The sequence below is a fragment of the Gossypium hirsutum genome, chromosome D04 (assembly GCF_007990345.1).
Source record: "Gossypium hirsutum isolate 1008001.06 chromosome D04, Gossypium_hirsutum_v2.1, whole genome shotgun sequence".
Taxonomy (NCBI): Eukaryota; Viridiplantae; Streptophyta; class Magnoliopsida; order Malvales; family Malvaceae; genus Gossypium; species Gossypium hirsutum.
In genome coordinates this window covers 47284764-47296926 of record NC_053440.1, presented here as the reverse complement: position 1 = coordinate 47296926, position 12163 = coordinate 47284764, and positions in this window count along the sequence as shown.

Genomic DNA, 12163 nt, shown 5'->3' with positions numbered 1-12163 from the left:
AACCGAGGCTTCTATGAACACTGTCGAAATCAACTTTTATTTTGAAAAAACAAAACTTAGTCGTCGATGAAAATTGGAGTCGCCACCAATCTTTTATTGAGGTGTGATTGGATCACCTAAAAAATAGCTTTGGTCTACGAGTTTTAGAAAAATGGATCCGGGAGTCGGTTACGTACGAGGAAGGATTAACACCCTCGTAACGCCCAAAATTGGTACCTAGTTAATTAATTAGTGTCTTAATGTCGAAAATTTAAAAATATGATCCTTAATAAAAACTTAAAAAACGTTACTTATTAAGACTCTTATCATTTCGGAGAAAGAAAATGTCACACCCAATGCGTTAGGGCATGACATTCTAATTCCTCAAAAATGAATTAGTCCAAAATACTCATGTAATAAAATTTAAAAGAATATTCATTTGTTTAAGATTTATAAAGAAATCGCGGCCCAATACGTTAGGGCACAATTTCTCAAAATCCTAAACTTGGAATATTTCCTTTGTTATTATTTTTTTAAAAAAAATCTTTGTCTCGAGAAATCAATACGTCACATCCAATACGTTAGGATACAACATATTAAATTCCTGACAACAAGCTTTTCATTTTATTTTTTGATTAATGAGCAATTCTCGATTGTTAGATTTAACGAAGAAAATTGGAACCCAATACGTTAGGGCTCAATTTCCTTGAAAAAAATGATGTAATGCTACATAAAGTGTAAAATACAATAAATATAAATGAAAACATAAATCAATAAGCAAATGAAGGAAATAAACAAAAAAATATAAAGAGTAAAAAAGGTACAAAATATATACATGAAATTATACAGAATAAAAGACATATACTTGGGTTTACATATAAAATTTTGGACTATAGAATTTATAAAAAAATATATAATGCATTTATGAAAATAAAGAAAAATATATAAATATACATATATATTATAACATATGTGTTGAAAATATAAGTTTGTATTTAAGCAAATAAAAAAACATAGACATGTGCGTATATATATATAAATATTCATTAGAAAAATATATAAATACATACATGTACGTATATACAAAAGTAAAAAAAATTGAAACTAAATAAAAAAGTATATATATGTATATAAAAGTTAGGAAGTAAAATAAAAATAAAAACATATGTATAAAATATATATAAGCATACGTATACTATATATAAAACAATATATATTACATAAAAAATATGCATGCGCATGAATATAAAAATAAAAATAAAAATAATAACAATAATAATAATAATAATGATGATGTCACATAATAGTATTAATAATATTAAAATAATTAATTTAATAATAAAAAACTAAAATAACAAATAGAGGATTAAATAGCATCAATAATAAAAGACTAATGAATTTAAAACAAAGAGTATAAAATTAAAAAAATATAAGGCCAAATAAAATGTAAACAAATTTGAAAATAATGAATTTGAAAATGAATAATAAGGGAAAAAGAGATTTGAAATCAACAATATACAAATCAATAAATAAATTATACACAAATCAACAAAATAAGAACGCAAGAAAGAGAGAAATTTGAGTAAATATTCTTAAGAATTATTATTACTCCCCACTTCCGTCCTCTACAATGAAGGGAGTGGCATCTATTTATAGTTGAGCCTCCCCAAATCCAACAGTACAAATTAATTACATCAACGACTAAAATTAAAAGGTATCTACAAATTAAATCTCTAAGATTACAAAATCATATCTTCTAAGATTGCATATCATAACTAAGATTACATATCATATCTAAGATTGCATATCCTTGAAGATTATGTTTCCATATGCATCAAGCTTGTAGATAGACCTTCAACCTTTTCAAGTAATGGGCCATCCCGATCGGGCCAAATGATATAACTTTGGACTTTGTTTTATTATTTTGGGTTTATTATTTTTTTATCAGCCCTGGCTAAATTGGCCTATTACAAACACTTGAATGGTTCTCCAAATGGTGGATGAATGGCTCTTTTTCAAGAGGTAAAATCGGCAAGGGAATGAAGAATAATGGAAGGGAAATGAAAAGAGAAAAATGAGAGAGAAGTGAATAGATGAGAAGAGTTGAGATGTGTTTGAAGTGAGCAGCCAAGTGGGGTATTTGTAGGTTGAGATGGCTGTAAAAATCAACAGCCATAGAGTCCCCCTATGGCCGGCCACACATGTGGCAAGTTTGAAGTTTTCAAACTTACTATATTAAGGTAGGGGCAAATCTAGAAAGGCACAAATAGTGGAAGGGTTTGAATGCAATTTGAAGAAGTCTTCAAGGGCCATTTTTCAAGCCAAATAATCAGCCAAGAAAGCTGATTGGGTCAGCATGTGGGAGGGTTTTGGGCTGGCCAGTGCTCGGTTGGTTCGGTTTTCTCGGTTTAGCTCAACTGGACCCCTTTTCATAATTAATTAATAATAATTTATTTAACCCAAATTAAATTGGATTAAAATTAAAATTAATTATATTATGAATTAATGCACATAATATGGACCGTCTTATGCTGAAAAATTATTTTACCTTGATGCTTCAAAATTGCTACTCGGTTTTGTGCTTTTGATAGTGTCTGTCAGGCCGTTTTTCGCCTTTTGTGCAAATCTATCAAAAATAATAAAAATTAACCAAAATTAATTATAAAATTAATAAAAATCCAACATGTTAATAATTTAAGTACAAAATAATCATTTTATAATAATTATATATTTTTTGACAAGAATTTTACCAAAACTGCATGAATTTGAGTTAAAAAGGGCATGAAAAAGTGTGTATATTTTTTTTGTGTTTCCACTTGTGCATGGGTTGTGAGTTTGGGTGAGAAAAATGGCTTGGAAATGGCCTATTGTTCATCCACACTAACAGAGACACGGGCGTGTGTCTCAGCCGTGTGTGACACACGGCCAGGTGACACAGTCGTGTGTCCCTTATAGCTTTCAAAGGGTTGCAGGTCAGGCTATTACACGGCCTAGCACACGGCTGAGCACACGGTCGTGTGAGGTTATTTTGAAGGGTACACGGCCTGGCACACGAGCGTGTGGCCCAAGTCAATGAGTTACACGGGTGCGTACATGGGTTGGGACACAACCATATGTCCCTATTTCGGATGCCCACATGGCCTAAGACACGAGCGTGTCTCATGGCTATGTGACCCCTGCAATTTGAAAATTTTGAACTTTTTTTGAAAAATTTCATATGTTTCCAATTTAGTCCCAAATCATGTTCAATGTCTATTTTGGGCCTTGAGGGCTCGTATAAGGGATCGTATATATGTTTTTTGATTGATGTTGTTGTGTTTTACCTTGAGATTTATTTATGAATTAAATTGTTTGTTGTATGACGTTATGCTTCGGTAATGCTCTATAGCCCTAATCCGACGTTAGATACGGGCTAAGGGTGTTACAAATACGCCACAAAAGCTTCCATTTTCTAACGTGTTCACGATAAGGATTCACCTCGACTCACATTACATGAGGTTTGCCCCTCACTGTCTTGGGTCACGTAGAAACTCTATTTGGTAATAACCTTCTTTTAGTTCTTTCCATATGATGCCATAACCCACAAGTTACAGTCTTATACGATATGGTCTTTCCATATAATGCCATAGCCCACCAGCTATGGTCTTACACAATATGGTGCTATCGATTTTTTTCCTATCAGATAATAGTGTTTAAAGTCTCGAAGGAATCCTTTATATGACTCCGCGGAGACACACACAGACTTACTTAATAGCCCTTTCATGCTTTGACACCATACAAAAATTAACATACATTTCATTTTACGTCATCTCACACATTCCAAAAGCACTCATACAGTTTATTCCATCATTACACGCCCAAAGAAACAGTTCGGCAAGTAGCATTACGCTGCTCAAAATACTACTTGGTGAACCCACCGAGTTCAGAACCCGTCATATTTAGAACCTTTCAGATTTGGGTGTTACTGACTTTATTTTTAAATTTTATTTATTTTAAATTTTATTTTTTGTGCTTTTTATTATTAGTTAGATTTTAGGATTTAGATTTTTAATTTGATGTTAGAATTGGAAGAAAATAGGTTTTAGGGAGCAACAGAAGAGCTAGGATTTATTTGGAAGCAAAAACCGACAACCGATGGATTTTAACATGTTATGGCCCGCCCAACGAAGACTATTGAGTCACTGTTTGACATTTAATTTGTTTGTGCTAAGGGTAGAAAATGAATAAGTTAGTGAAATATTTTTTTGACTGGGTGGCAAATTCTGTGGGATTCACCATTTGGTAAAATCCAAAATTTGGAAAACTATAAGGATTGGTGAACTCTTCTATTAAGCTATCCAACAATCTCAAACGTTTTAGGCAAACTCATTATTTCACAACATGATAGATTCATTTTCATGTTTTAACATGAAAGATGTGTAACACCCCTTACCCGAGACCATTTCCGGAGTTGAGCATGGGGCGTTACTTGACTTAACTTATTAGTTCGAGGCATAAAAATTTGCTTTTAAAATTTAATTCACTGTTCACCATAATGTTGTGCACCTACGCAGTAGTAAATAATTTAACTATAACTCGAGTTACAAAACTCAAAATTTAGATCTATAAATTTTTCCTGAAACTAGACTCATATATTATCTTACCATAAAATTTTCAGAATTTTTGGTCTAGCCAATTAGTACAGTTTATTCATTAAAGTCTCCCCTGCTTCACTGCCTGACGGTTCTGACCTTTCAATAAAAATAAATTTTCTTATTATATGATTTTCATATGGTATTATCACTTGTTTCTAAAGAAAATAAACTCACTAAGGAATCTAGACATATAAATTATAACTCATAATTATTTTTTTACAATTTTTAATGATTTTCTAAAGTCAGAACAGGGGACTCCCAAAACCATTCTGACCCTATCTAACCAAAATTCAAATATCTCAGAATATAAAATTCCTTTATCCACACCGTTATTTTTCTCTGAAAATAGACTCGATAAGATTTAATTCTATATATCATGCACTCTCTAATTCATTTTATACTATCCTTGGTGATTTTTAAAAGTCACGTCACTGCTGCTGTCCCAAAACTGTTTCATTGTAAATTTTTAGTCTTTCATAATTTCTAAGTATAAACTATCACCTAGGCATTCATAATACCAAACATATTCTTACTTAGTCATTTTAATAGCTAAAAATTATCACATATTTACACATCATCCTTTATCAATATCATAAGGACATACATTCAAAATGACTAAGTCCCTATACATGCCATAACTCAAACATTGATCATCATAAAATACCGAGTTGTTGTTGTTGATAGTGTGAGCGCTCTCCGACGTCTTTAAGATCCCCGAATTAGCTTTGCAATACTATAAAAGAAGGAAAATAAAAGAAGTAAGCATAAATCTTAGTAAGTTTACAAGCAAATAAATAACAACATTTAACACAAATAATTATACTCAAATGTCATGATCTTTAATTTCCTCTTTACTTACTCTCTTACTTGTTCACTTACTTGTTTACTTAGATAACTTATGATTATAACTTACTCTTCTCTTGCTGAAATGTTGGTTCTCAATTGATAACATAATATGTTCTTAACTCTTATAACTCACCTGAATTTGCTATTTATGCTTTTACCTGAACTTTCATGGAACATAATTTGTTTACTAGTCCGTTAAACCACATTGGAATAATAAGGATACTTGGGTCTCTTTTCTGATAATAACATGCCAAAGCCATGTCCCAGACATGGTCTTACATGGGACGTTTCTTGTACTACCAATGTCATATCCCAGATATGGTCTTACATGGGAGTTCTCATATCGGTGCCTATGCGATGTCCCAGACATTGTCTTACGGGGGACCTCTCATCTCGGTGCCAACGCTATGTCCCAGACATGGTCTTACATGGGACCTCTCATCTCGGTGCCAACGCCATGTCCCAAAAATGGTCTTACATGGGACCTCTCATAATCCCAATGATGCCAATGCCATGTCCCAGACATGGTCTTACATGGGATCTTATTTCCTCAATGTCATGACATTTGTATCCAATACATTCTCAATGTTTCAACGGGACTTTTATCACTGATTCTTTGTCATCTCATACTTAAGTCAACATTAGATATTTTCATGAAATAAATACATAATTGCTGAAAAATAACAGTATTAATAATAATTATTGAAATATTTTATTTATTTACCGTAAACTTACCTCGGTACAAAATATGGCCAAATCTATCAACTTAGTCTTCAAACTTTTTCTTTCCTCAGTCTAACCCTGAATTTCGTTCTTCTTGATCTATAATAGCAAATTTAGTTTATTTAATACACATATTTATCAAAACAACCCTCGACTCTAACTTTGGAAAAATTATGATTTTGCCCCTAAACTTTATCCCATATTCTTATGTTTTACAACATGCTGAACATTTTTCCCTTCTATGGTAACATCAAATTCTCATTCTAACACTTATGAACATTAGATATTTTTACCGATTATGTCGTTTTACTCGTTTTCACTTAAAATTGCTTAGCAAAAATCATTTAACATAATTTAAGACTTCATATTCTACCATAAAACATAAAAATAAACACATTTCACCTATGGGTATTTTTCCAAATATGAACCCTAGGTTATATTATTGCTAGAACAAGCTAAATCAAGTTACCAGGGTTTCAAAAATGTAAATAACATTAAAAACGGGATTTAGGATCACTTGCTTTGGAGCTTGGAAGCTTGAAAACCCTAAATATGGCTTCCCCCTTGCTAATTTCGGCCTCTTCCACAATTTTCCATCTTTTTCCCTTAATTCATTTTAATTACCAAATTACCAAATTGCCCCTAACATAAAAATTTCCTATTTCACTTATCTCATGTCCATTTTTGTCCATAACTTAACCAATGGTATAATTACCATATAAAGACCTCCAATTTAAAATTTCATAACAATTGGACAACTCTAACATGTAGAACTCAACTTTTGCACTTTTTACAATTTAGTCCTTTTGACTAAATTGAATGCCCAAACGTTGAAATTTTTTAACGAAGTTTTCACGAAATCATTCCGTGAAATTGTAGACAATAAAAATATAATAAAATAAATATTTTCCTCATCAGATTTGTGGTCCCGAAACCACTGTTCCGACTAGGCCTGAAATCGGGATGTTACACGATGACTCAGTAAGTAATGTTAAAGTTCAGTTGAGACCTAGTAAGAATGGAACTAGGGTACTGTAGATGATTAGACTTTAAAATTTTTAAGTGAGTTTATTCACGGGAATCAAGAGGCGATCGTGGAATTATCTGATATTCTACTAAGTTTTGTTTTTGGTTTTCTCTACGAAATAAAGATATCTAACTAGCACATTTTTATGTTTTGCTTCTACTTCTTCTCCTTCCCTGCGTTCTTCACGAAATCTTTAGAAATTTCTAAGTTGGAATCGTTATACAAGGAGTTTCTAGTATCTAACTGACGTAATTTTTAGTACCAATTTACTGGTACTTTCTTATAAACCCTTAGGTCATTATCGAAGGAATTAAATTGTTTACAGTAATGCTTGCATAGATTTTAGAACTGTTCGTGTGGAAGGAAACTTTTGGATTTTGGATTGCATGCAACTGATTCATGCATGCATGTTAAATTTTAATAGTTTAATGATCTGATATATATATTTGTCTCTCTTTTAGCTAAAGAAGCTAACGAAGGTCTAAGCAATAAAGCCAAAGGACCTACGGAGTAGATTACAGTACTAATTCTCTGGTGAGTTCCTTCATACTTCCTTGTGTTATAAATTTTTCAAATGTTTTTATTCATTTGATCAGTTTTAGTTGTGACACTCCATACCCAGATTCGACGATCGACCAGGCGTGGGTCTTACGTGACAAGTCTTGGAGAGGTTCAATTTGATTCGTGTCGCAACATAGCAAAGTTATGGCGCAACACACACACTTCGAAGTAGAAAATATGAAAAATCAAAGTTGTGTCGCACCATACCTACTCTATATCGTTCCACACAGGCCAATTTTTATAACTTTTTCTTCTTGGTCCGACGTGATCTTCAAAGACCTATCCTAAGTTTGCATGGCAAGTTATACCCTAGATAACCTCCATGAAGCCTCCACAAGCAACCTACAACCCCTTGACATCCCACTCTTCGGAAATCTACACTCATTTTATCGTTCACTTGTTTCGTAATCTCCAAAAGATGACCAATTACGTTTCCAGCACAGAATCAATAGTTTATAATTTCAATCATAGAGAACGGGAGCTCAGGATTTATCTACGAACCATTGGACGAAAATCTCCTCCTCATGAGAGAGGTTTCGAGCCCTTAGCATCTTTGATGAGTAAGAAGAGAGACATAATCGAATAAAACAGTTGGGAAAAGCTCTGTACGACCTCCAATAGCCGACTAAGAGAAAGAGTAAAGGTCAAACATCAAATATAATGGGACTCACAGGCATGACCGTCTTGGAGTGGCAAACATGAGGGATGCAATACATGATATTCTGATTCGCATTGCGAAATAGAATGGATGGACAACACCAACGCCACTACCAGATATGTTTGAGATATTTCCACCACTAGACGAGGAGGACGATGAAGGAGAGGATGATGATGAGGAGGAGGAGGAGGAGGAGACCCCGATCATGCCACCGAATTATGAGCAAGTATTTTGACTAAACCGCTTAGCAATGAAAGGCGTGGTGATCCGTGACCCGAGCCATCACAGGTCGGCTTAGACTTCAGAAAGGTGGGTTGCTAAAGCGTCGATGAGGTGTGAGAGGGGAAAACTACCAATGATGAGGCATTGGAACCTGATTCCGACTAATTCTAGAACATTTTTAATTTTATTTTGGTTTTATATTTTTAAGACTTATTTTATTTTTGGTTGATTTTTTTAGGATTTTATTTTATATATATTGTATGTTCAGTTTTTCTTTGTAGGAACCCTATATTTTTTAAGGTATTACCATCTCGAGTTGAAATCACAAGGAGGAGTAGGCCCACCAATTGTGATTGAACGTACCATGCTAATCAGGTAACCTTTTTCTTTATCTTTAATTGCACATTAAGGTTAATGTGCCGAATAAAGTGTGGTTTGACATGGAAATTTTTTACTTTTTTCTATTATTTTGTTTGTTTCTAGTCGTTTTTAATTTTTATCTTGTGTGTTTTGTTGATGCTTGAGCTTTTCGAAATACAAGTGATTGGTTAGGAGCATATACTTAGGTTGTTTGTTTAATTTGTAAATCTAGTCTGAAATTAAATAATTTAGGTTGTTTATATTTAGATTAATTAGTTCAGTTCATTAAACTATAAATAGGAAAAAGAAATTAAATATACCAAGTGATAAAGGTAGTTATAAATAGATAATTATATTTGTAGAAATATAAAATGTTCGAATTAAAAAAATACTTTTGTTCCTTAGTTGCTTGGTCTCTTAAGCTAAAATCTTTACCGGTTCTTCACCGTAAGTCATGTTTGGCTAAATCTCAACCTTTGTTTGAGAAATCACATTTGACGGATCTGAACGATAAAGGCGTAACATAGACACATGGAACACATCATGAATCTTCTCTAACTCAGTCGGCAAAGCTGACCGATATGCTAAGGGCCTAACTCTTTCAGTCACCTTGAACGGTCTAATAAAACGTGGACTTAGTTTGCCTTTCTTGCCAAATCTAAGAATTTTCTTCCACGGGGGTACTTTCAAAAACACTTTGTCACCAACATGATACTCAATCTCTTTTCTTTTTAAATCTGCATAAGACTTCTGTCTGTCTAAAGCTGCTTTTAAACAATCTCTGACAACTTTTACTTTCTCTTCCGTTTCTTTGACTATGTCAACCCTGTAAATCTGATTTTCCGTAAGCTCTGTCCAATACAAAGGCGTACGACACTTACGTCCATACAAAGCTTCATAAGGAGTCATCTTCAAACTCGACTGATAGCTATTATTATAGGCAAACTCTACCAACGGCAAATATTTCTCCCAACTACCTTGAAACTCTAAAACACAACATCTGAACATCCTCAAGTACCTGAATAACTCTCTCTGACTGACCATCGGTCTAAGGATGAAAAGTTGCACTAAAACTTAACTTTGTGCCCAAAGCTTCCTGTAATTTCTTCCAAAATCGCGAAGTAAATCTCAGATCTCTATCTGAGATAATCGATAACGGTACTCCATGTAGTCTAACTATCTCTGAAATATACAACTCGGCCAACTTGTCAAGTGAATAATCCATACAAACATGGATAAAATGAGCCAACTTTGTTACCTTATCAATCACAACCCATACTGCATCTTTCTTTTTCGGTGTCAACAGTAACCCTGTCACAAAATCCATAGTAACTCGATCCCATTTCCATTCAGAAACTAACACAGGCTGCAATAAACCAGAAGGTACCTAATGTTCGGCTTTTACCTGCTAATAGATCAAGCATCTAGAAACAAATTCTAAAATATCTCTTTTCATTCCTACCCACCAGTATATTTTCTTCACATCATTATACATCTTTGTACTACCTGGGTAAATAGACAAAGAACTGCTATGTGCTTCCTGTAAGATCTTTCGAATAAGCTCATCATTCTTCGGTACACATATCTGATTTCTGAACATCAAACAACCATCAGAACCAATCTAAAAATCAGACTCTATACTTGACTTGCACTGAGCTCTTTTAGCTTGCAACTCATTGTCATCTTTCTGAGCTTTATAGATTTCTTCAAGAAACATCGGTTTAGCCATCAACTCAGCTAAAATGGAACCATCATCAGATAAAGCCAAACTAGTATTCAAAGCTTTCAATGCAAATAAATATTTTCTACTCAAGGCATCAGCAACAACATTTGCCTTACCCGGGTGGTAGTCGATCACTAACTCATAATCTTTAATAAATTCTAGCCATCTTCTTTACCTCAAGTTCAAATCGCTCTGAGTCATCAAGTACTTCAAACTTTTATGGTCAGTAAATATTTGGCACTTTTCACCGTACAAGTAATGTCTCCAAATCTTTAACGCAAATAGAATGGCAGTCAGCTCTAAGTCGTGCATCGGATAGTTTTTCTCATGTGGCTTTAACTGTCTTGAAGCATATGCGATGATTTTATCTTCTTGTATAAGTACACAACCCAATCCGTTCAAGGATGCATCACTATAAATCACAAATTTTTTACCCGGTTCTGGTTGTACTAAAACAGGAGCTTCAGTCAACAATGCCATTAACTTATCAAAACTCTGTTGACACTTTTCAGTCTATTCAAACTTGACATCTTTCTACAACAACCTTGTCAATAGGGTAGCTATCATGGAAAATCCCTTTACAAATCGTCTGTAATAACCAGGTAATCCAAGAAAACTTCTAACCTCTGATACATTTCTAGGTGGTTTCCACTCAACAATGGCTGAAACTTTACTCGGATCAACTTTAATACCATCACTTGAGACAATGTGTCCAAGGAATCCAACTTCCTGAAGCCAGAACTCACTTTTACTAAACTTGGCATAAAGCCTATTATCTCTCAAAATCTGTAAAACGGTTCTCAAATTCTCGGCATGTTCAATCTCATCACGAGAATAAATCAGAATATCATCAATGAACACAACTACAAATTTATCCAAGTAAGGTCTGAAAATTCGGTTCATTAAATCCATAAATATGGCAGGAGCATTAGTCAAGCCAAATGGCATCACAAGAAACTCATAGTGACCAGACCTAGTCAAAAAAGCAGTCTTCGGAACATCTGACTCTTTAACCTGCAACTGATAGTAACCGGATCTCAAATCTATCTTGGAGAACACAGTGACTCCCTTCAATTGGTCAAACAGATCATCAATTCTAGGTAGTGGATATTTATTCTTTATTGTTACTTTGTTAAGCTGTCTATAATCTATACACAACCTCATCGAACCGTCTTTCTATTTCACAAAAAGCACTAGTGCACCCCAAGGAAAAAAACTAGGTCTTACAAAACCTTTATCAGTTAATTCCTGCAACTGAGCTTTCAATTCTTTCAATTCCAATGGGGTCATTCTATAAAGAGCAATAGAAATAGGAGTTGTACCTGGAATCAACTCAATACCAAATTCAACTTCTCTAATAGGAGGCAAACCTAGCAATTCTTTCGGAAACACATCTAAATACTCACGTATCACTGGCACTGATTCGATTT